At 38.2% G+C, this 25,034-nt stretch overlaps 1 long non-coding RNA gene across 2 annotated transcripts in view; it reads right to left on the bottom strand.

The window, feature by feature from the left end:
* Nucleotides 1–25,034, bottom strand: part of LOC143678338 (uncharacterized) — a 75,833-nt gene that overhangs the window by 34,811 nt on the left and 15,988 nt on the right. For both annotated transcript variants that reach the window (XR_013173255.1, XR_013173204.1), the window contains exon 2: nucleotides 6,260–6,365. This is a non-coding gene — a long non-coding RNA (uncharacterized LOC143678338). The remainder of the gene's footprint in view (nucleotides 1–6,259; nucleotides 6,366–25,034) is intronic.

The following is a 25,034-nucleotide window of genomic DNA, read 5'->3' as shown; positions in this document are numbered from 1 at the left end:
GCCCGGGCGAGTGCACCATTCCCAGCTGGACCAGGGAGTCACGTGTTTGGAAGGGACCCCCTGGTCACCATTCACCGCGGTTTGGGGATTTCCCACCCAACTCTCTCAGTTCGTCCGGGGGGCTTCGCGTGGTGGGGGCGCCAGCCGCCGTGGCCCGAGGGGACTGCCTGCCCAATTCTGCCAGCTGGCCTGGGAAGGAGGAAGGGAGGGACTCCGGCCGCTTGTCTTCCCGCCCGGGAAAGACCGCGCCCCTCGGCGATCTCACCAGAGCTGGTTCTCCCAGACAGTCAGCTGTTCCAGGATGGGGTACGCCGTCCCTTTGTTTTCCGTCGTGGCTCCGGGAGCTGCTCTGTATCGTCTCCACTCCCCCAGTAGCTGTTTTTATTTTGATCTTGTACTACCAATATTTTTCTAGTATTTTCATCAAATACTGCTCCTGCCACTCCTACTTGATGTGTGGCGTATTCTGGTAACCTGCGGGGCCCTTCATCTCTTCCATCTCCCAGCCACAATGTCAGGGTTGAGGAATCCGATTCTGCATGGTGAAAGCAGAAGCCCAGAGAAGCGGCCGGGGCAATAAATCGGCTCTGGAGTATGGGAATGTGCAGCCATACAGCTACTCTACCTTCTGATCTCCATTGCTGTATTGCAGAATACACATGGCGGTTCTGTCCACCTGGTCGGCCTTTCTTCGCAGACGTGGCCGCTTCTGAAACCCCCTCAGGGACAGCGAGCCCTGAGGACGCTAGAGCTCTTCCGCCTTGATTAGACCTAAATTTTAAGCAGACTTGACCTATCCTTTGTGGGGTTAAGTTTCATGTGAAAAAACCCTGAGACTGGGGGCTCAGCCTATAGCTTTGGTTGTCCCCACTGCTTGTGAGAATATCAAGAATTCAACTTGGGGAAGTTGAATTTCTCCCCACTCTCACCATGCCCCGAAGGGGGCTTGCAAATACTTTTCCAGTCACTGATCAAATCATTCTGGGATTCATTGGGGGATCACTCTGGACAAACCAACAAAATCTCATGTGCTACCTGAGATTTCAAGTACTTATGACATTCAATCAAACTATCTACATGAGTTATATTAGGAAATGTTCTAGTCAAAATCTAAATTTTGTAACAAATAAACTTTTGAAATAAGCTGTATTTTATTTTTCAAGTAAAAAACACAAAATAGGTACCTCTCTTTGTGATTAACTTAGGAAGATTTTGGCATTACTTTGTGAGCTTTCATTTGGCCATCCTAACTCTTATGTGTCCACAAATAATGTTCATAGACTCATTTTTGTGTACTATAGATGTTCATCCACTCCTTCATAATTATATCTTCTCTCTTTGGACACAGACAAAATTTTTAAAAGGAAGCTAAAAGCCACCAAAATAAATCAAAACAGCAAAAAAGACAGGCGGTGGTTTAAGTACAACTCCCTGTATACTAGCTGTGCTGTTTTGAAACTGTATCCCAGAATAGCCATGCTATTTAGCCCAATCCAATCTTGTGGGAGGTGGACCTATTGTATAGGGTGGGACTTTTTATTAGATGGTTTCCATGGAGATGTATCTCTGCCTATTCAATGTTGTTCTTAATCCACTTACTGGAGTCCTTTAAGAGGGAACTATTTTGGAAAAAGCTGAGAGCTGACACAGGGATGTCTGGAAATCCAGCAAGAAAATGCCCCTGAGGAAGCTTTCAAAACTACAACTCAAAGGAACAGAGGATGCCAGCCATGTGCCTTCTCAGCTGACAGAGGTGTTTGGGACACCATTGGCCTTTCTTGAATCAAGGTATCTTTCTCTGGATTCCTTAGTTTGGACATTTCTATGGGCTCAAAACTGTAAATCTGTAATCCCCATTATAAAAGCCAACCCATTTCTGGTATATTGCATTCTTGCAGCATTAGTAAGCTAAAACACTAACTGTAATTTTCCCACTGAAGAAATCACAATGGAATACATGTGCAAAGTGATTTTTAAGTCCTTCATAAACATATGTGTGTATACATAGGTCATGGTCAGGTTCATGTGTCAACTTGGCCAGATGAGGGTGCCTGGTTGTCTGGTTGGGCAAGTGCTGATCTGTTGCTATTAGGACATTTCATGGACTTAAATCGTGATTACATCAGCTGTATCCACAACTGACTGCATTTGTAATCGGCTAAGGGGACCATCTTCTGCAATGAGTGATGTTTAATCTAATCAGTAGAAGACTTTTAAGGAGGATTCAGAGAAGAGTTATTCTTCCTGCTTCAGCCAGTGAGCCTCTCCTGTGGAGTTCATCCAGACCCTTCATTGGACTCACCAGCTTCACAGTCTGCCCTACAGATTTGGGCTCTTCCATCCCCCTGGTTGTCCAGCCAGCCTCTCCTGAGAATTTGTTGAGGAACTACATCAGAGTTACCAGCTTGCAGCCTGCCCTACAGACCTTGGACCCTTACATTCCATGGTTGCCCAGCCTGAGAGTTTGTTACAGACCTTCACTGGAGTTACCAGCTTCTGGCCTGCCCTACAGACCTTGGACTCTACATTCCCATGATTACATGAGACAGTTTTATAAATTTTATATCTATAGATATTTCTTACTGATTCTGTTTCTCTAGACAACCCTAGCTAATACAACATACATGTATATACATAAATTCAAAACTTTGGTACCTCATTATAGGTCAATTGTGACTACCTCCCATCAGAATGTGACACATCAATTGAGGTTACAAGTGCTGGGCAAGAGGACATCCAAGATGATGTAGATGAGTTATCCTCTGAAAGGGATACTTTTCTAGAGCAAGGGTAAACATAAACACTAAGGGTATTTTGATAAAGCTCTGGATATTTGTAAAGCCATGGGTTGTATCTTTAAGGCTTGGTGCTTTTTATACTGTCATTTACCAAACTGGAAACAACATGGAATCTGTGTGGAGATGTTGAATGAGAAGATAAATGAGAGATTATTAAAGACAGGCTAAATGCACTTTGCCAGCAATCATTTTAATGTCTATTTTCTCTGTAACCAGGAGACAATTGGGAAGGCAGCTTTTAGCACATTTTACTTTTTTTATAGTATCTTCAACACTTGGTTTCATATCTCATTATTGATGTATCTCTTCCTCCCTGTCCTAGAAATTTAATGTCCTGAAGGGCACTGTTTGTATCTTACTGGTCTTGGTTTTCACACAGTGCCTAATACCCAATGCCCAAGATTGAGGACTCTGAATGATTGGGGAAGGATCAAAGAACAGTCCCGACAAGTGAATGCTAATACTCTTCTTCCAGCCAGGAGATGGCTGAAAATGTTGCTTTTCAGAGCTTTCTTGATGTTGGCTAGTTTCTAAACATGGTTCTCCAGGCTCCTGAAAATTCTCTGATATTTCTCCAGTTAATTTCCAATAAAGTTAGCTGAAACTGGTTACCATTGCTTATACCAAATAAATCTGATAGGACAAAATGAACATAGCCCACTTCTTCCACAATCTTTGCCATCTCTACTGATAACTCTCATCTGAATCCTTTTTTTCCACTTTCCACCACAAAAATACTATGAATTATTCAAGCCTTAGTTATTGAGACCCCCAACTAAAGTAAGTTCATATTTATACCACTTGTTCATGAGATGCTCTCTGAAGGGAAATGTGTGGGAGAAATATTTTTATGGATTTAGCATTTAACTTTTAATATGCTACTGAATTGCAACCAGTGTGGAAATACTGGCTAAGCAGTCATACATGAAACAAAGCCAAGTGAGATACAATTATGGTTTATTAAGTTGGGCAAGTCTTCTCTATGTTGAAATAAGAGACAATTTATAGGATTGTATTAAGGTATATACGTGAAAAAGAAGGGAAGCAATTATTTTGCTTTATTTGGCACTGGGGAGGCATCAGTGGGAACAAACTACATTTTATGTGCCATACAATATGAAGAGAAAAAAACTTGGAGAGTATTCAGAGAGAAATAGCAACTGATTAAAGGTTTGTGAAATTAGGCGTTTGAGGAATTGTTGAAAAAAAAACAAAACAACTGGGCATGTTCAGTCAAATGCAAGACATTCAGGTATGATTAACAATTAACTACAAGTACATGAAGGGATGGTTCCCAAGTTTGAGGCTTAGTTATTCTTCAAAGTAATAAGAACAGAAAATTAATAATGGTTATTAAGAAAACAAAACGTAACAATGGAAGTAGAGACTAAATATTGTGAAAACCTTGGACTCCAAAATCGTTTAAGAAATTGATGTATGGAGCTATAATTTGGAATTCTATTTATATTATTAAACCAATTAAATTCAATTTTATGCTTAAATAGAAGTACTTTAGAAAACAGAAAAAGCTTTTGATGAATTACATTTAAGTAAAAGTCATCAGATCAAGTGTGAACAACGATTTTTAAGAAAACATGGTATATTACTAGGCCTAGTGTGGGACCCAGGTTAGTGAAAAAAGAGAGCTTTGGTATTAGGTCCCTCAGCTCCTGAATAAGGGTGCTCTTCTGTTTATGTGGGGAGAAGGGGTGACATGCAGTTTACTGACTCTTGGTCAGTAAAAGATTCCGTAGTATTCTCCACTACAGGATACATGATTCTCTCCAGAATGGTTCTGAATGTTATTCTTTCCCTTTGTACAATGGAAACATTTCTTTCTCTGAAGTAGGTCCTGCTTTTTAGAGACCTTGTTGGACAAAGCATGGAGATAGAAATATTTATTCTCCAGGTCACAGTCTTTACCTCTTTTACTGCAACGGAAAAGGCATGAAACCATAAAGTTTTCATCACTTTTACTTTAAAGCAGTTTCTAGTAGCCTTATGATAATTTGTTTTTAATGAGATATAGATATTCTAACAGTAATTTCATTTTAGAGTTCTAGCCCCTCTATATATTGACAGCTGAACCCTACAACTGTTTGCTTGCTTATTATGCTGTTGATTTTTCCTTCAGCTTCACTCCCTTTTCCCTAGTTTGTCTTGAGATGTTGTATACATCTCATTACAACTTAAATTTTCTACCTGATCTTCCCAACTATGGAAGGGCATCATGGGCTTATTTAACTCTATTAGCTTGGTTCCTTCTGTTGCCTCTTCTCTTGCAATTCTGTATGTCTGGTCCATCACTCTTCTTTTTCTAAGGGGGCCTAATTCTTCCCTTCTCTTATGCTAGTTCCACAGCACCTCCCAACAACATACATGACAAGAGTTAATAACCAGTTCAGCGAGGATGAGTTCTCACATATATTCATATAATATGAATGCCCAAATCAAAGTTGTAAAAGTGGGTAGCACTGCAGTATTTGGGGAGATACCAAGCCAGCAGCTATGCTGATAGAATAATTCGCTATAGGGTCTCCTAGGGCAAAGTCCTGATAGCACATTCTGATGAGGCTGTAAACAAGATCAAAGTCCCAGACAATATTTGGGTCTTTTGGGCCTGTAGACCAAACAGATTACAGTGATAAAGCAAATCTGGTATTTGTAACATATTTAGTAGTTTGTAACTCTAGATGAAGAAAATGTATATAGGCATTCATTTTACTAACCTTTCAATTTTTCTGGAGCTTTGAATTTTTTTTTAATTAAAAGTTGGTGTGGGGTGGGGTTTGGGGAGAATGTAATTTCTGAGTCTGAGTTTCTTGTTTGGCCTTTTTTGCTCCCTAGCTTCATTTTATACTATTATTTTGATGTCTTCCTGATGGTAATTTTCTTATTGCTGCTATTACTGGATATATTTGGTGGTTAAATTAGTTAAATCTTCAAGAATAGTAACATTTTAAAAATATTAAAAACCAAATAGATTTTATTACAATGTTGGTAAGCAAACTTTTAATATGTCATTACTCAACTAATTAGTTAACTCTCACTTTTAAAACTGCAGCTTAAATTTGAATATATAATACATTTACATAGTTTAAAATGTGATACAAAAGGATATACAATAGACGTTTTCCTCCCACACTTGTCTTCAGTCACCCATTTCACCTTCTCAGAGGCAACCAATGCTATCAGTTTCCTGTATATCTACCTTTCCTATGACAGAAGAACTTGTTTTAAATTTAGTAAAAAAGATATGAAAAGGGCCAAAAGGTGATATAGGGGAGACTGTTTTCAATGGTATGCCATAACCAATTCAAATTTCAGCAAATCTCTATAAATACACCTTTGTATATTTTTCATCAGCATTACTGTTTGCAAAAGATTCTATACCACACTGGACATTTTTATTACAGTGCTGAATACTAAACAACAGCATACAGTACAATTCACTCACTTACTTCTGGGTACATTTTGCAGCTGATGCACTCTGCAGGCACACAGTTTGCACAGGGGTCAGACAGGCACTTTTCTTTATGGTTCAAGCCAATAGTTGGTAACATCAGCCTTTAAAAATGCCAAGAATAAATAATTTCATTCATATGGTATGATAAAGAATACAGCTTCCACCACATGCTAATTCAAAGATTTGAGCAGATCCAAAGCTCTGTGAGAAAAATATAGGCCAAATAATAACCCTGTTTGGTGGTACTTGTCTAGACTAGTTCCATAGCAAAGTGAGGTAGAATTTATCTGACAAAAAAATAAGGTCAGACTGTAAAACCTTTTTTTTTAAAGGACTAATGCAACAATTTATATTTTTAAATATCAATATTTAAACTCATGATAAAAACTGTGAATGCCAAAACTGCATAAAAGAGCGCAGTTTTTCAAATATTCTCCTGGGGAGAACAAACTTTTGAGGATCACTGTTTTAACCCATAAATATACAAAACTCAGTCACTTCTGTATCTGAGGAGACTGTGAGATCTTCATTTTGAGCTTTAAACAGAGGAATCATCGATGGGGAGGTGAAATTGAAGAAGCTGAGCAGAATCAGTGCAAAGATGAGTACTTGGCGAGGCATCTGCTTGATCTGGCCACATTATTATCTTTTTCTGGTGGTTGTGTCTATTGTGCTGTTCTGCCCAAGTTCAGCTCAAACCTTTGTTACAGTTCATTGCAGAGTAGACAGAGCATCAGAAAGCCAATGACGCTCAGGGGCTTTCAACTTTTGACCTGAATTATTCCCAGATGACCACAGCTGCTCAGCTACGCTTATGACTACAGACAGCCACAGATTCCTGGAAATATCTTTACTTTCTCCTTTTCTCTTCCCTATTGTCTTATAGCCTATAAGAGTGCACATGGGAATTGCTGCATCCTGCTGATTTCACTCAGACTTAAAATAAGTGTTGAATACCAAGTAAAGAAACTTTAGACTGGTCCGCCATAGGTGGGGAATCTTATTCTATCAAGGATATCTTTCCACCCCTGGGAAGCTGCATTCTTTCTTCAGGTGGATGTGGGGGAACTGGGATTTGCTTTGCAGCAAAAATGCTGGCTCTCTCTATGATTCTATTTCATTTTGAGGGTAATCTCAAATGCTAATGAAACATAATCTGTTTCCATGCATGGGGACTAACTTCCTTTCCTTTCTTGAGGGGCTTCTCACACTTTACTTATTTCATTTTTATTTTACTCATCACTATTCATGTTCCATGTTTCACAATGGCATCTGAGTCAGTCTCTATGCAGTTGGCCATTCTCAGCAGCCAGGACTCAAGAGATGCAGCAGATGGTTTGGAGGTCTTTGGCTCTCACGCCGCAGGTACTGTGTGCACAGGTGTTGTAAGGAGTGAACTAGTTCTGCAGGGTCTCTTGGGCTTGGCCTGCCTGCTTTTGGTAGTCTATGGTAATGGTTGACAGTTAACAGCCCTTCTCACTCTTTTCTGCTTTTGTGAAGTAGTTTTAGCTTTATGAGAGGATACTGTTCTTGAATTAGTGTGAAGTAGTCTTTTTATCCACTTGTGTATCTTCAGCTTCTGGTAAGGTAACATGTTGAGCCCAGAAAGACAGTGAGTTGGGGGAAGAAAACAAGGGCTGGATGAGAAGGAGGGCAGCGAGGAGGGGGTTTGTACCAGGCAAAGACAGGATATGTGGTGTAGGCGAAAGGGTTTGGAAAAGGGTAGGGCAAAGTGGTTCGTTATATCATCTTCCATTCTTCACCATTAACTATTATTTTAAATATCTTACATAAAATTAGCCAGATAGATGCTTTAGCAGACTGAAATGAAAACCCTAGGAATTAAGGGAATTAGGAGAAAGTGCTTGAGGCCTGGTGCCCTTTTTTGTCAGTTCAGCCAAAAAGACTTTGAAATATAACCCCTGGCAAGGAAGGGGGTTGGAGGAGGCAGGGTGAAAGCTCTCAGTATATTAAGACAAGAGTTATTCATTCACCAGAAAAAATTCCAAAAGTTATGTAATAAGATTAATTTTAAGTACATTTAAGTACATCACACACATTATATGTGACTATCTCTTGGATATTAGGTGGGACTCTTTGGAAGAAAATTAATCTTCATAGGACAAAGAGCTTTTTAACTTCAAATTTTGGGGATGCCAGGCAAGAAGGACCAGAGGAGAAGCCTTCTACTCTTACTGCCCTTGTGCATTTCCCTCCCCCCTTTTGTCAATTCACAGAACCAGAGCTCACTGTTCTCTCCACCTGTACTCCTCCCTTCTACAAACAGAACAGCATAGAAATCTAAAGAGAAAGAAAGGAGGAAATCAAGCAGGGTTGTGCGGAAATCAGGATTTCCAGGAGGGAAAGGGATAAAAGATGATGACTGTGGGAAATGAAGGGAGAAGAGCTGAACACACCCACAGTGTCACTTTCTTATGGCCTCTGTCTTACTGTCCCTCTGAATTATCCGCCAAGCAACTGCTCCTTATCTTTTTTATTTATTTATTTAATTTTTTATTAATTAAAAAAAATTACAAGAAACAAACATTCCCAACACATACACTCAGCAATTCACAATATCATCACATAGTTGCATATTCATCATCATGATCATTTCCCAGAACATTAGCATCAATTCAGAAAAAGAAATAAAAAGACAACAGAAAAAAAAAAATTTACAGGCCATACCCCTTACTGATCCCTTTCATTGATCACTAGTATTTCAAACTAAATCTATTTTAACATTTGTTCCCCCTATTATTTATTTTTATTCCATATGTTCCTCTCATCTGTTGACAAGGTAGATAAAAGGAGCATCAGACAGAAGGTTTTCACAATCACACAGTCACATTGTGAAAGCTATATGATTATACAATCATCAAGAAACATGGCTACTGGAATACAGCACTACATTTTCAGGCAGTTCCCTCCAGCCTCTCCATTCCATCTTGGATAATAAGGTGACATCTAATTAATGCATAAGAGTAACCTCCAGGATAACCTCTCGACACTGTTTGGAATCTCTCAGCCATTGACACTTTGTCTCATTTCACTCTTCCCCCTTTTGGTCGAGGTTTTCTCAATCCCTTGATGCTGGGTCTCAGCTCATTCTAGAGTTTTTCTCAATCCCTTGATGCTGAATCTCAGCTCATTCTGGTATTTCTGTCCCACGCTGTCAGGAAGATCCATACCCCTGGTAGTCATGTTCCACGTAGACAGGGGGAGGGTGGTGAGTCTGCTTGCTATGTTGGCTGGAGAGAGAGGCCACATCTGAGCAACAAAAGAGGTTCTCTTGGGGGGTGACTCTTAGGCTTAATTTTAAGTAGGCTTGACCTATTCCCTGTGGGGTTAAGTTTCATATGAACAAACCCCAAGACTGGGGACTCAGCCTATAGCTTTGGTTGTGCACACTGCTTGTGAGAATATCAAGAATTCAACTTGGGGAAGCTGAGTTTTCCCCCGTTCTCACCATTCCCCGAAGGGGACTTTGCAAATACTTTTCCACTCACTGATCAAATCACTCTGGGATTCATGAGGGCATCACCTGGGCAAACCAACAAAATCTCATGTCCTATACAAAGTTCCATGTACCTAAGGTGTTCAATCAACTATCTACATAAGTTATATTAGGAGATGCACTAGTCAAAGTATAGATTTGTACCCAATAAAAATTTTTTGCTTTAGTCTCACACATTAGTTGAAATTTTAAAACATTAAGGACCATCTATTTTCAGCACACTGCAGTAATGGCATTCTTTTGTTCTTCCTCATGCAAAAACATTTTTTAAATTTGTACATTTAGTCACTATCATTATATACTCTAGGCATTCCTAGATTACACCATCTAAATCTTTATCGTCTATCTTTCTTTGTGATTTCATTTATGCCCCAGCCCTCCTCCCTCTATCATTCTCATATGCAGCTTCATTCAGTGTTTTAACATAATTATATTACAGTTAGGTAATATTGTGCTGTCCATTTCTGAGTTTTTATATTCAGTCCTGTCACACAATCTGTATCCCTTCAGCTCCAATTACTCAATATCTTACCCTATTTCTATCTCCTGATGGTCTCTGTTACCAAGGAAATATTCCAAGATTATTCACTAATGTCAGTTCATATCAGTGAGACCATACAGTATTTGTCCTTTTGTTTCTGGCTAATCACACTCAGCATAATGTCCTTAAGGTCCATTAATGTTGTTACATACTTCATAACTTTATTCTATCTTACAGCTGCATAATATTCCATCTTATGTAAATGTCACAGTTTGTTTAGCCAACTGTCTGTTGATGGACACTTTGGCTGTTTCCATCTCTTGGTAATTGTTAATAATGCTACTATAAACATTGGTGTGCAAATGTCATTTGTGTCCTTGGCCTCGTGTCCTTTGAGTAGAGACAGCATATAGATGGGTCCTGTTTTTTAATCCATTCTGCCAGACTATGTCTTTTGACTGGAGAGTTTAATCCATTAACATTCAGTGTTATTACTGCATGGGTAGTACTTTCTTCTACTATTTTGCCTTCTGGATTTTATATGTCATATCTAATTTTCCTTCTTTTTACCTTTACTCATAGTCTTCCTTTCTACACTCTTCTCCACACCTCTCTCTTCTGTCTTTGTATCTGTCTCTAGTGTTCCCTTTAGTATTTCTTGCAGAGCTGGTCTTTTGGTCACAAATTCTCTCAGTGATTTTTTGTCTGAAAATGTTTTAATTTCTCCCTCATTTTTGAAGGACAATTTTGCTGGGTATAGAATCCTTGGTTGGCAGTTTCCCTCTTTTAATAATTTAAATATATTATCCCACTGTCTTCTCGCCTCCATGGTTTCTGCTGAGAGATCTGCGCATAGTCTTATTGGGCTTCCCTTGTATGTGATGGATTGCTTTTCTCATGCTGCTTTCAAGATCCTCTCTTTCTCTTTGACTTCTGACATTCTGATTATTTAACGTCTTGGAGTATGTCTATTTGGATCTATTCTCTTTGGGGTACACTGCACTTCTTGGATCTGTAATTTTAAGTCTTTCATAAGAGTTGGGAAATTTTCAGTGATAATTTCCTCCATTAGTTTTTCTCCTCCTTTTCCCTTCTCTTCTCCTTCTGGGACACCCACAACACGTATATTCATGCGTTTCATATTGTCTTTCAATTCCCTGAGTCCCTGCTCATATTTTTCCATTTTTTTCCTATAGTTCCTGTTTCTTGTCGGATTTCAGATGTTCCGTCCTCCAGTTTAGAGATCCTGTGTTCTGTCTCTTGAAATCTACCATTGTAGGTTTCCATTGTTTTTTTCATCTCTTCTACTGTGTCTTTCATTCCCATAAGTTCTGTGATTTGTTTTCTCAGACTTTCAGTTTCCTATTTTTGTTCCTACCTTGCCTTCTTTATATCCTCCATCAATTCATTCATTTGGTTTTTGATGAGGTTTTCCATGTCTGTTCGTACATTCTGAATTAATTGTTTCAGCTCCTGTATGTCATTTGAATTGTTGGTTTGTTCCTTTGACTGGGCCATAACCTTCAATTTTCCTAGTGTGATTTGTTATTTTTTACTGGGCTCTAGGCATTTAATTACCTTAATTAGTTTATTCTGGAGACTGCTTTCACTTCTTTTATCTAGGTTTTTCTTGCTGGATGAGTTTGTTGTCTATCTGTTCTTTGACATTCCATTCAGCTTTATCTGGACCTTTAGCTTAATTTTGTTTAACAGAGGAGAATTTTTCAGTTCTTGTTTTCTTGCCCTGCTTGTGTGGTGCCTTCCCCCCACACACACACTTAGGAGGGTCTACTTAGACATTATAGACCCCAGCCAGATTTTCTCAGACCAAACTGGTCTCCTATCAGGAGGAAGGAGTCAGCTGCGTCGGTTTTCCCTGAGGGTGAGACCCAGCAGGTTGAAAGACTTTCCTGTGAAGTCTCTGGGCTCTGTTTTTCTTATCCTGCCCAGTATGTGGCGCATGTCTGACTGCAGGTCCCACCAGCATAAGATGATGTGGTACCTTTAACTTTGGCAGACTCTTCCTGCTGGGGACATGGTGGAGACAGAGGAGAGGTTGTAGGCTGGTTTTAATGGCTTCAAATTACCAAGCCCTGGTGTCTGAATTCCTTGATGGAGGGATTCCACCTGGGTGGGGTTTTACCCCTCCCCTAGGAAGGCACAAGGTCCAGATAAGCCCCCAAAAGAGCTCACTTCTGCCTATGCCTGGGGCAGTTGCAGCCTGAAAAGTCCTGCCGCTGTATCCAGAGGCAGTCAAGCCTTTGTAGATACACAGCCACAAAAACCTCTGTTTCCTTCTTTTTTTTCCCCCGTTTTTCTGTCCATCCTGCCCCCTTGGCACCGGGGCAAAAGAGAGCAACCTACGCTTTGATCAGGTTCACCTAAGCTGGGAGCCTATTTTTAGTAGTCAGAATTTGTTAATTAGTTCCACAACTGGCGTTTGATTGTGCCCAGTCCCTGCTGCTGGTGAAGACCTTTCCTTTCCCCTCTAGGAAGCGGCCTCTGCGGGAGGGGTGCTGGCTGCCACAGCTTTGGGAACTCACGGTTCTGGGGCGGGGGAGGGCTCGCAGTCGGTCCAGCTGGTCCAGACTGGGGTACGCTGTATGTCTGGTCACTATTGTGGCTCCAGGAGCTGTTCTGTACTGTTTCTGGTTATTTAGTAGCTGTTATGGAGGACGAACTAAAATGCGCATGTTGTTAAGCCGCCATCTTGACCCGGAAGTCCAATATGCTCCTTATCTTTACAGACATCTCTCTGTTAGTCTCTAGACACAACTCTGCTGATCACTGCCTACAACTATTCATAGAGTCTTCATGAAAGAAAGCTAAGTAGTGCAAAAGTGTCCCTTATCTTAGGGAGCACAACATAAATTTAATCCTTCAAAGGTTTAATGTTCCTTTGACAAGTCTCTTTGTGGACTCCTCCAATTCCAAGCAACCTACATTGTGAAAACATTTCCACTTTTAACTGCTCCTAGGGAAATTTAATGATCTTGAAAGATTACCTATACCTCAATTAGGAATGGTGTAATGTCAGAATCCATCTCCTTCTCCAAAGCAGTAAATCTGTACAGTTCTCAGTTATTCTAAACTGCTATGCTGCAGGGAGCTCCAAGAGGAAGGAACCCTGCCCCTCTGAAGTTCTCCCTACCAGATGGAACGCAGACAATTTGCCAGTTATCTTTGTAGTGGGTAACTACTGGAGAATGACAGACGCATCTACACAAATGCTAACCTCCCAAGAACAAATATTATTTCTCAGAATCAAGAAGCATCTATGCCTATTAGTGAGAAAATATTTTCCAATCTGTTTTATAATCTGCAGGACTACTTCTGTCACTGTAATAAGTATTCCACATTTTTAAGCAGCATAGTGTTTGCTTTTTCTTTATTGCCTTTCCCATCCTCCACCAAATTGTAGTCTTTGAACCCACAGGCACATTGCTGAGCCAAATAATCTTTTCTCCTCCCAAATTTTTATTATGAAAATTTTCAAGCATATAAAGTTAAAAAATGAATCACCACTTAAACATTTTGCCATATCTACCGAAACATCTGACAATAAGTTGCAGTCATTATTAACATTTCAACTGTAAATACATTAGCCTTCATCTTCTAAGAATAAGAGCATTTTTAATAACTTCATGCCATTATCTTATCCAAGAAAATTAACAATAATTCTCTCATATTATCTAATATCTGTAACATTTTTCTTCCAAATGTCTTTTTTTTTTTTTCTTGCATGGGCAGGCACCAGGAATCAATCCTGGGTCTCCAGCATGGCAGGTGAGAACTTTGCCTGCTGAGCCACCATGGCCTGCCCCATGCCAGTACCATGCTGTTTTGGTATGGCTTCATAATATGCCTTAAAGTCAGGCAGTGTGAGACCTCCAGCTTCGTTTTTTTTTTCCTCAAGATATTTTTAGCAATTCGGGGCACCCTGCCCTTCCAGATAAATTTGCTTATTGGTTTTTCTATTTCTGAAAAGTTGTTGGGATTTTGATTGGTATTGCGTTGAATCTGTAAATCAATGTAGGTAGAATTGACATCTTAACTATATTTAGTTTTCCAATCCATGAACACAGTATGACCTTCCATCTATTTAGGTCTTCTGTAATTTATTTTAACAGTTTATTGTAGTTTTCTTTGTATAGGTCTTTTGTCTCTTTAGTTAAATTTATTCCTAAGTATTTTATTCTTTTAGTTGCAATTGTAAATGGAATTCGTTTCTTGATTTCCCCCTCAGATTGTTCATTACTAGTGTATAGAAACATTACAGATTTTTGAATGTTGATCTTGTAACCTGCCACTTTGCTGTACTTGTTTATTAGCTCTAGTAGTTTTGCTGTGGATTTTTCAGGGTTTTCGACGTATAGTATCATATCATCTGCAAACAGTGATAGTTTTACTTCTTCCTTTCCAATTCTGATGCCTTGTATTTCTTTTTCTTGTCTAATTGCTCTGGCTAGAACCTCCAACACAATGTTGAATAACAGTAGTGATAGTGGACATCATCGTCTTGTTCCTGATCTTAGGGGGAAAGTTTTCAGTTTTTCCCCATTGAGGATATTAGCTGTGGGTTTTTCATATATTCCCTTTATCATTTAAGGAAGTTCCCTTGTATTCCTATCCTTTGAAGTGTTTTCAACAGGAAAGGATGTTGAATTTTGTCAAATGCCTTCTCTGCATCAATTGAGATGATCATATGATTTTTCTGCTTTGATTTGTTGATATGGTGTATTACATTAATTGATTTTCTTATGTTGAACCATCCTTGCATACCTGGGATGAATCCTACTTGGTCATGATGTATACTTCTTTTAATGTGTTGCTGGATTTGATTTGCTAGAATTTTGTTGAGGATTTTGCATCTATATTCATTAGAGAGATTGGTCTGTAGTTTTCTTTTTTTGTAATATCTTTGCCTGGTTTTGGTATGAGGGTGATGTTGGCTTCATAGAATGAATTAGGCAGCTTTCCCTCCTCTTCAATTTTTTTGAAGAGTTTGAGCAGGATTGGTACCAATTCTTTCTGGAATGTTTGGTAGAATTCACATGTGAAGCTGTCTGGTCCTGTACTTTTCTTCTTGGGAAGCTTTTTAATGACCCAAATACCTTTTATAACAGTTCTTTTTTCCTTCTGTAACTAGGATCTAATCAAGTGCATGCATTGCATTTGCTTGTTTTGCATCTAGGACTGTCTATGGCAGACTATTTTCCAAAGATGGCTACAGCTAAAATTTTCCACTCACATACTCTTCTACAATGAGGCCCTGTAACCCCCCATCAAGAAATGACATATAATTCTGCCCTCCTTGAATCTGGGTTGTTTTGTAACTTGCTTGTAATCAATAAAATGTGGTGGAAGTGACACTCTGTGACTTCTGAGGCAAAGGCAGAAAAGGCCATGCAATTCTGTTTGGTTCTCTTAGAACACTTGCTTTCAGAGTGTTTCCTCTCAGAACTTTTGAGAAGCCTAAGCCACATGGGCAGGCCATGTTTAGGTGCTCTGACTGACAATTCCAGTTGAGGCCAGCCTCGGATTCCTTCCAACCCAGGCACAGGCTGGTGAGTGAAGAATCCATCTTGGGATTGTATCCATCAGCTTCAACTTTTCCAACCCCCAGCTATTCAAGTCTTCTTAGTTGAGGCCTCAGATATCTTGAAGCAGTGGCAACCCATTGCTCCATGCCATATGGATCCCTGACCCACAGAATCTTTCAGCATAATAAAGGGATTGCTTTATTAACCCCCTACATTTGGAGTAATTTATTACGCAGCAAAAGATAACCAGAAAAGAATCTCTGCCTTTTTTTTTTCTTTACGCTATCGACTTTTTTTGTTTATTTTTAGAAGACCAAGTCAGGTATGTTATAAAATAACCTACATTCTTGATTTTCTTTGTGATATTAAGCTGGTCACTTCCATAAATACACAAAGACCTGAAGAAAATTTTTTTTTTTTTTTTTTTACATGGGCAGGCACCGGGAAACAAACTCGGGTCCTCTGGCATGGCAGGCGAGCATTTTTGCCTGCTGAGCCACCGTGGCCCCTAAAGAAACTTTGACATTATTCTCATCAAGTGTTTGATTAAATTCTTAGGCAAAGGCTATTTTCTTGCCAGGCTTGGGTTGAGATGGGGGTGGGAATCCTAGCGGTACAAAGATTAATCTGATACAGTCCCTTTGCTCAGATGTCGAAAAGGTGAAATGGGCAGGAAGTTAAACAACTGATCTTGGTTCTAACATTCAGTTATTTAGAGATTTCTTTGAGGCCACTTGTTTTTTTCTCCACTGCATCATCTACCCGGGTTTTCCTTCTTCCATACGTACTCCCTACCAAACAATTCTTCACACAATCATCAGCATGATCTTTAAAAACTGCAAATTAGATCCGATTACCTCTCCTCTCATTAATACTCATCGTTGGTTTCCCTGGACACTTAGACTCATCCTCCAGTTTTTAACAGGACTTGGCATTGGTTTCCCTAACACTTAGACTCATCCTCCAGTTTTTAACAGGACTTGGCATTGGTTTCCCTTACACTTAGACTCATCCTCCAGTTTTTAACAGGACTTGGCATGGTCTGGTCCTTGTCTACCTGTCCAACCTCAACTTATATTCTCGAAATCCTAGGGATACAGGTGTTAACTCACTCGTACATAAATACTTCTGGAGTGCTTATTATCTAACATACATTGCTGTAGACAAAAGAGAGAAAAATCTTGTCTTCATGACACGTTATGTCTTATTCCTTGTACAAGTCTAGATCTGTACTGTTATAGGGCCTTTGCAGAAGCTATTCTGTCTAGAATGTTTTCTTTTCACTTCTCTTTCCTTTTCTGACTATTCTATTTAAAGTAGCTTCTTATATTCCCACTGTAGAATAGTTTCCTTCATAAATAGTATCAGGATGTATCTATCAATCTGCGTTATTTCTTTTTTTCCTGTGTGTAATATCTTTATCTTATGAGGTCAAGATCATGTTTAGTTCACCAATGTATATTTAAAGCTTAGCACAATGACTGGTAGCATATGGTAAGAGTTCAATAAACATTTGCTAAAATAATGAAGACTGGGTATATTTTTACTGAAAATGTTCACTGAAGAACAAATTATTTGATAGCCTGCTATTTACATCCTTTCACATGTACCCTTTAGAAAAAGGCAGAAAAGTCCCTGAACTGTGATTTGTCGGCTGCCAGACTGGCCACCCCATTTATTTTTTTTTTAATTTAAGAAAACAAACAATACACTTAGAACCACCAAAAACAGATATCTTAGTTAGCTTAACCATAGGCATATTTCAAAAAATATCCATATAATCATTGTAAAGTCTGTGTTCATGCAGTGGGTTTCATAAACCAATTTAAAATTAAGGCAACAAGGAAAAAAAAATCTACAAATTCAGATAACAAAGTTCTCAAATTCTAAGTATTAAACACTAACTTAAATACTATTTGGTCAACTGTCAACACTGAATGCTTTCAAAATATCAAGTAGAAAGTTCTTATAAATATCTGCATTGCTATGGAAATGATCTATGTTACTAAATATTTTCCTGATTTCAGGAAAATATGAAGATACAAATATTTTTACAATTAACATATGGAAATCTGAACCATCTAAAATGGATATCTTAGTTAGCTTATCCATAGGCATATTAAAAAAAATCTATGTAATCATCATAAAGCCGGTTTGTACACTATGCTTCATAAGCCAATTTAAAATTAAAGCAAAGAAGGAAAAAAATCTATAGATACAGATATCAGAGTTTCTTGAATTCTCAATATTCAACACTATCTTAAATACCATTTGATTAACTATCAAAACTGTGAAGTGTTCTCAAAATATCAAGTAAAAAGTTATAACAAATATCAACTTTGCTATAATAGTGAGTTATATTACTAAATATTTTCAAATGTTTGATTTCAGGAATTTATTTCATCTAATGTTACTATAACTGCCTGTAGTTTTATTTTAACCATTTTTGTTGTTGTAAAATACAACATACACACACACACACACACACACACACACACACACACACAAAGAAAAGAAAGAAAAAAAGCAATAATTTTCAAAGCACACTTCAACAAGCAGTTACAAAACAGTTCCCAGAGTTTGTTATGGGCTACCACGCCCTCATCTCAGATTTTTCCTTCTAGCTGCTTCAAAACACTGGCAACTTTATCAGAGTCGTAATAATGAAATCATATAGTATCTGTCCTTTTGTGTCTGACTTATTTCACTCAGCATTATATCCTCAAGGTTCATCCATGTTGTCATGTGTTTTGGGACATCATTTTGTCTAAATGCTACATAATATTACATTGTATGTATATACCACATTTTGTTTCTCCACTTATCTATTGATGGGCACCTGGATTGTTTCCATCTCTTGGCAATTGTGAATAGTGCTGCTATGAACATCTGTGTGCAAATGTCTGTTTGTGCTACTGCCCTAAACTCTTCTGAGTATATACCGAGTATTGGTATTGTTAGGTCATAGGGCAACTCAATATTTAGTTTTCTGAGGAATAGCCATACTGACTTCCACAGCAACTGAACCATTTTGAGAGAGAACAAGTGTTCCAATTTCTCCACATCCTCTCCAACATTCACAGTTTCCTGTTTGTTTTATAGCATCCATTCTTTTACAGATGTGAGGTGATATGTCATTGTCGTCTTAATTTGCATTTCTCTTATAGCCAATGAAGATTAGTAGCGCTTCATGTGCTTTTTAGCCATCTGTATTTGTTCATCAGAAAAGTGCCTATTCATTTCTTCTGCCCATTTTATATTGGGTTGTTTGTTCTTTTGTTGGTGAGCTGTATAATTTCTCTATATACAAAGGATATCAAGCCTTTACCCGATGTGTGGTTTCCAAATATTTTCTCCCATTGAGGTGGCTGCCTCTTCACCTTTTTAACAAAGTCCTTTGAGGTACAGAAGATCTTGATCTTAAGGAGTTCCCATTTGTTTATTTTCCTTTCACAGCTTGTGCTTTAGGTGTAAAGTTTAAAAAGCTACCTTTCATTACTGGACACACACCTATCTTGATCTTGGAAAAAGGAGCCATGTGGGACCCTTGAATGCAAAAACCCTAATTCTTAAAGACTCTACTGTTATCCCCAACCTTCCCATATGGTGCCAGTTTTTATAACAATTTAAGCATATAAACAGTATATATAGCTCCAAATATTTATCAGCTTACAATTATAAGATTATAACTAATGGGTGAGAGAAAAAATTATCATGTACTGAAGTGGTCAAACAGGTTTTTGAGTCTGCTAGAGTCCAAAGGTGGCAAAGATGTAGTTAATTGAATAAAACAAAAACCAAAAATTGTTAACGAACAATCATGAAAGCAGAGGAGGAGCCCCTTACTGAGAAATGTGTTTCCATGTAGCAAAAGACATTATATACTTGGCCAAGTTATTTTTGGTCACCAACTGCTGTGCTGGCCACATAGGGGGACCAAATTAAAGAGGGTGGATGGATTACTATAAATCCAGTCCTATTACAGGAAAACAACTTAAAGGATAAACCTACTTATAACAGGTCAATAGCATATTTTTAAATCTGATCTATGTAAATTCTCCTTTGTTCTATTAACAAATTACACAATGCAAAGCCACTTCACTTCTGCTTCAGGGGGTTAAATGATACCTTTTTCTTAAACTAAAAATTTTTTCCTAAAACTATTGCATATCACCATGCCTGTTCTGAGCTAAAGGTCAAATATTTCCTAATCCCTTCTTCTTGTAATCTAAACTATACCAACTATAAATGTGAAACAATTTGCTTTTGCCACTACAGTGGCTCTAAGAAGTAGAGTAAGTATTGAGAAATCAAGAAACTACTTCAAGTTAAAGTAAATTATTGAATACAGAGATTGAATAAAGATGAGACATAAGTAGTTTGGACTCCTAAACATAAATCAACCCATTGATGACTCTCCATCGTCTTAATCAGGATCTACAAACTTTTTGACCATATATCATAATATATGTATATTTATTTATTTGTAACTGTTTATATCCAATAAGGCAATAAGAACTATATTCATCATAACTTCTTGTGTTAGTTTGCTAGCTGCCGGAATGTGATATATCAGAACTGGAATGGCTTTTTAAAAGGGAAATTTAATAATTTATAAGTTTACAGTCCTAAGAAGTGAAAGTGTCCAAATTAAGACACCAACAAGAGGTTCTCTTCACTTAAGAAAGGTAATAGGTCAGGAACACTTCTGTCAGCTGAGAAGTCATGTGGCTGGCATCTGTTGCTCCACTGCTGTCACCGCTGTTTCTGCGGGGGTTCCTTTGCTTCCCTGGGGCTGGCTTTTATCTTTTGGCTTCCCTTGGCTCTCCCCAAGTTCTGGCTTGCTTAACATACCATGGTAATGTCTGCTGGGCTCCAAACATTTCCAAATATCCATGTCTTTGCTCTCTGAAGCAACTGTTCTCCAAGCATCTACATCTGCTCTCTCTGCCGACTTTGAAGCTTCTATTATTTCTGACTCTCTCCAAAATACTTCTTCTTTTAAAGGAATCTAATCAAGACCCACCTTGAATACGTGGAGTCATATCCCCATCTAATCAATGGTCACACCCATAACTGGGTGTGCATTACATCTATGTGGAGATAATCTAATCAAACACTTCCAACCTATGGTACTGAATTAGGATTAAAAGAAATGGTTGCCTCCACAAGATTGAATAAGAATTAAAACATGGCTTTTCTCGGGTACATAATATTTTCAAACCAGCACCCTCCTACACAAGCAAAGTTAAAAACATAAGATAAAAGTAAATAAAAATATAAGTAATATTAATTTCTTTTTGAACCCTGACATATTACCTTGCCCACTCCCTGGATTACATATCTCTCACCAATTTCAAAGATAAAATCGAGCTCATTTGCTTTACAAATCTAACCCTCCAAAAGCTGCCCTCAGCTTACTCTGCCTGCCTCATCTCCTGTCACCCCCAAAATACCTGGAACTCCAACCGATCTGAGCTATTTGAAGTTTCCCACATGTACTAAGTTCTTTCTCAGTTCAACAACCCTGAACATGCTGCTTTCTATTTCTGGAATGACTTCATTTTCTTCACTTCCTGTGAACACATGGTGAATTCCCAATCTTTGTTTTACTTTTCAATTAACTTAAAAAGTAAATAATTGAGAAATAATTTACATATGCTAAAATTCATTTTTTAAAGATGTACAATTCAATGCATTTTGACATATGTATACAATCTGGTACACAAAATCACAATTGAGATTAAAAAAAATTTTCTATCACTCCAAAGTTCCCTTATGCCTTTATAGTCAATTCTCTCCTCCCATCTCCAGTTCCTGGAAACTAGTGCCCCTGTAATTTTGCCCTTTCCAAGATACTGAATAAATAGAATTCTGAATCATTTTTGAATTCAGTTCAAATGTCATATCCTTTGAGAAGCCTGCACTGACTGCTGCAAGTAGAATGAAGCACTTTCTCTGCATCCACAGCACCTTGTTCATATCTTCATTACTACAACTTTCCATTTACATATGTAGTATCTGTTAGGCTGAACCCGTATTTTTGTTTTTTTTTTTTTTTACATGGGCAGGCACCGGGAATCGAACCCGGGTCCTTGGGCATGGCAGGCAAGCACTCTTACCTGCTGAGCCACCGTGGCCTGCCCCTGTATTTTTTAAAAAATATTTTTATTAAGATATCGTTATGCACCAAAAGGCCCATCCAAAGTATACAATCAGTGGCTCATAATATCATCGTTTTGTTATGTATTTATCACCACGATCATTTTTAGAACATTTGTATCACTTCAGAAAAAGAAACAAAGAGAAAAAAGGAAAAAATCCATATATTCCATACCCTTTACTCCTTCCTCTCATTGACCACTAGTATTGCAATCTACCCAAATTTTTATCCCTATCCCACTCCCTCCATTATTTATGTATTGTTTTGTCCTTATTTTTTATTCATCTGTCCACAGCCTGGATAAAGGGAGCAGCAGCCACTTTTTTCACTTTTGTGAAAACAAGGTTTTCCCACTCACACATGAACTGTTATTTGATTGTTTCTGAACTATAAAAACAAAGCAACATCATGTGGTTTAACTTAATATTTTACCAGACCACAAGTTCATAGACAGTAGTCACTGTGTTTTACTCATTTTATATTTCCAATAACTAAAATGGAATTTGGCATAAAGTAAGTTCTTACTCTATGCTTCTTGAAATTAAGAAAAGGCTTATGTAAAAACACAGATTCTATTTTCAGATTTTTCTTTTCAAAAATGAGGTAACAGTATTCATCGATCCCTTCTATAAGTATGTTTCATTGGCTTTATTTAATAGCTTAACAGTATTTTAAACTATTTTCCCTTGCCTTTTCTTCTGTATGTGTGGTAAAATAGCTTCAAAAGAATTATTATTATTTTTTTTTAAAGAGAAAAAGCAGGAAGAAGCCACCTAAAAAAAAGAGAATCAACAGGGAACACTTTCAAATATAAAATTTATAAAAGTGTCTCACGTGACCACAGGAACACAGAATACAAATCCACAGGGCAGGCTGTGAAGTCGATGACTCCAATGGAGGGTCTGGATGAACTTCGCAGGAGAGGCTCACCAGCCGAAGCAGGAATGGGGCCTGTCTCCTCTCAGTCCTCCTTAAAAGGCTTCCGGTGATTAGATTTAGCATCACTATTTGTAGAAGACACTCCCCTTTGGCTGATTACAAATGGAATCAGCTGTGGATGCAGCTGACGTGATCATGACCTAGTCCTATGAAATGTCCTCATTGCAGGCCCAATCAGATAAACAGCTAGCACAACTTGGCCGAGTTGACATATGTCCCTAACCATGACAAACACTAAGAGTATTCTGATAAAACTCTGGATATTTGCAAAGCCATGGGTTGTACCTTTAAGGCTTGGTGCTTTTTATACTGTCATTTACCAAACTGGAAACAACATGGGATCTGTGTGGAGATGTTGAATGAGAAGATAAATGAGATATTACTAAAGACAGGCTAAACACACTTTGCCAGCAATCATTTTATCCCAAGAGTTGCTGGTAATGTCTATTTTCTCTGTAACCAGGAGACAACTGGGAAGGCAGCTTTTAGCACATTTTACTTTTCTTATAGGATCTTCAACACTTGGTTTCATATCTCATTATTGATGTATCTCTTCCTCCCCGTCCTAGACATTTAATGTCCTGAAGGCACTGGTTGCATCTTATTGGTCTTGGTTATCACACAGTGCCTAATACCCAATACCCAAGATTTAGGACTCTGAATGACTGGGGAAGGATCAAAGAACATAATGGAACATTTCATCATCCTATATCCTTTTCCATATGCTCTTTCCTCATCCTAGAAAGTCCTTCCCCATCTTCTCTTGCCTACTAATATTTAAAAATTCAGCAGAAATACCATCTTCCCTCAGATGAGTTTCCTGACTTCTCCAGCTAGAATTATCAATCTGCCTTTTGTATTTTCACAGCATGTAATTAATGCTACGATTGCATTATTTTAACTCACAGTATGATAACTTTTCTGTTGATGTTTTATCCTCTCAATTATGTTGTCAATTACCTTGTCACACAGTGCTGGCCGTAATACAGACACTCAATATTATTTGTCGTATGAAGAAATGAGTGGGATCAGTCTTGCAAAACACCATTGGAAAGATTATTTGGAAACAAATCTTGTGATTACAGAGTAAGGTTAGCTTCATTAGGACAGGGACCCTGTCTGCCTTGGCTATTGCTATATTCCGAGCACTTAGCCTAGTGTCTGGCTAAATACGCGATGCTATGGAAGGTAAGAAAAAGAATAACATAATAATTACTTGAACATAAACTAAAAGAGGGAATCCATACACAGGTCGTAATAGAAGCAACTTTAGCTTAGTGATAGTATAACAAGGAACAAAGAAACTGTAGAAAATAATAACATCAATGATTAGCAAAAAAGAAGCTAAATGTCATTATAAGCATAAGCATGACAATTATTTGGGGGAGGGAGAGGCATTGTAAGTTGAGGTATACATGATTTATGTATTTAATTAGTCATAGACTGGCCATATATTGATTAAATTAGTCTGCCAATAGAAATAAAAATGATGTTGTCCCACATATTTGAAAAAAAAAAAAGTATCATTCACCACTAATGTATTTGTTTTTTTCTGTTTAATGCCTCTTCCTGGGGCCTGAGAAGTGATATTTAGGCACCAAACTGAGTATTTTATTTACTTGCATATTATGACCGCACACCTGTAAATAATCACTGAAGCCCTTTACTTGGCACCATCATCAACCAATACTTAAGAGTACCTGGTTGTCTCTAACACCCATGCCTACGTGCTGACAGTTCACTGTAAAGAAGTCCAAGAGACTGGTTGTCCAACGTCACCACGCACATAACCTAAATCAAGGTGTTGGGCACAGCACACCAGCAGTCCCTGTAAACTCAGATGCCAAGGTTAAGATTTGAGGACAAACCCCACCCAAATTTACAAGGACTTTACACACAGAAAGCAAACCCTCTTGCTTTGTACTTTGACTTTTCCATCTATGTTGACAAGACTGGATTTGGCAAACCTTGACCCCAGGTTTCATGCCTTAATAGTCAAGGTTTCCAGGTATCTCGCTTATACTTCCTTTTTCTGTCCTCTTTTCTTAAAAGATGGAAACTTCCCTGGGAAATTAGTCTAGAATTTGGTATTTTCCACTTACTGAAATCAAATATAGGGATAAAACA

This window comes from Tamandua tetradactyla, chromosome 1 (genome assembly GCF_023851605.1).
Source record: "Tamandua tetradactyla isolate mTamTet1 chromosome 1, mTamTet1.pri, whole genome shotgun sequence".
Lineage (NCBI taxonomy): Eukaryota > Metazoa > Chordata > Mammalia > Pilosa > Myrmecophagidae > Tamandua > Tamandua tetradactyla.
This window is presented reverse-complemented; position numbering and strand designations above follow the sequence as displayed.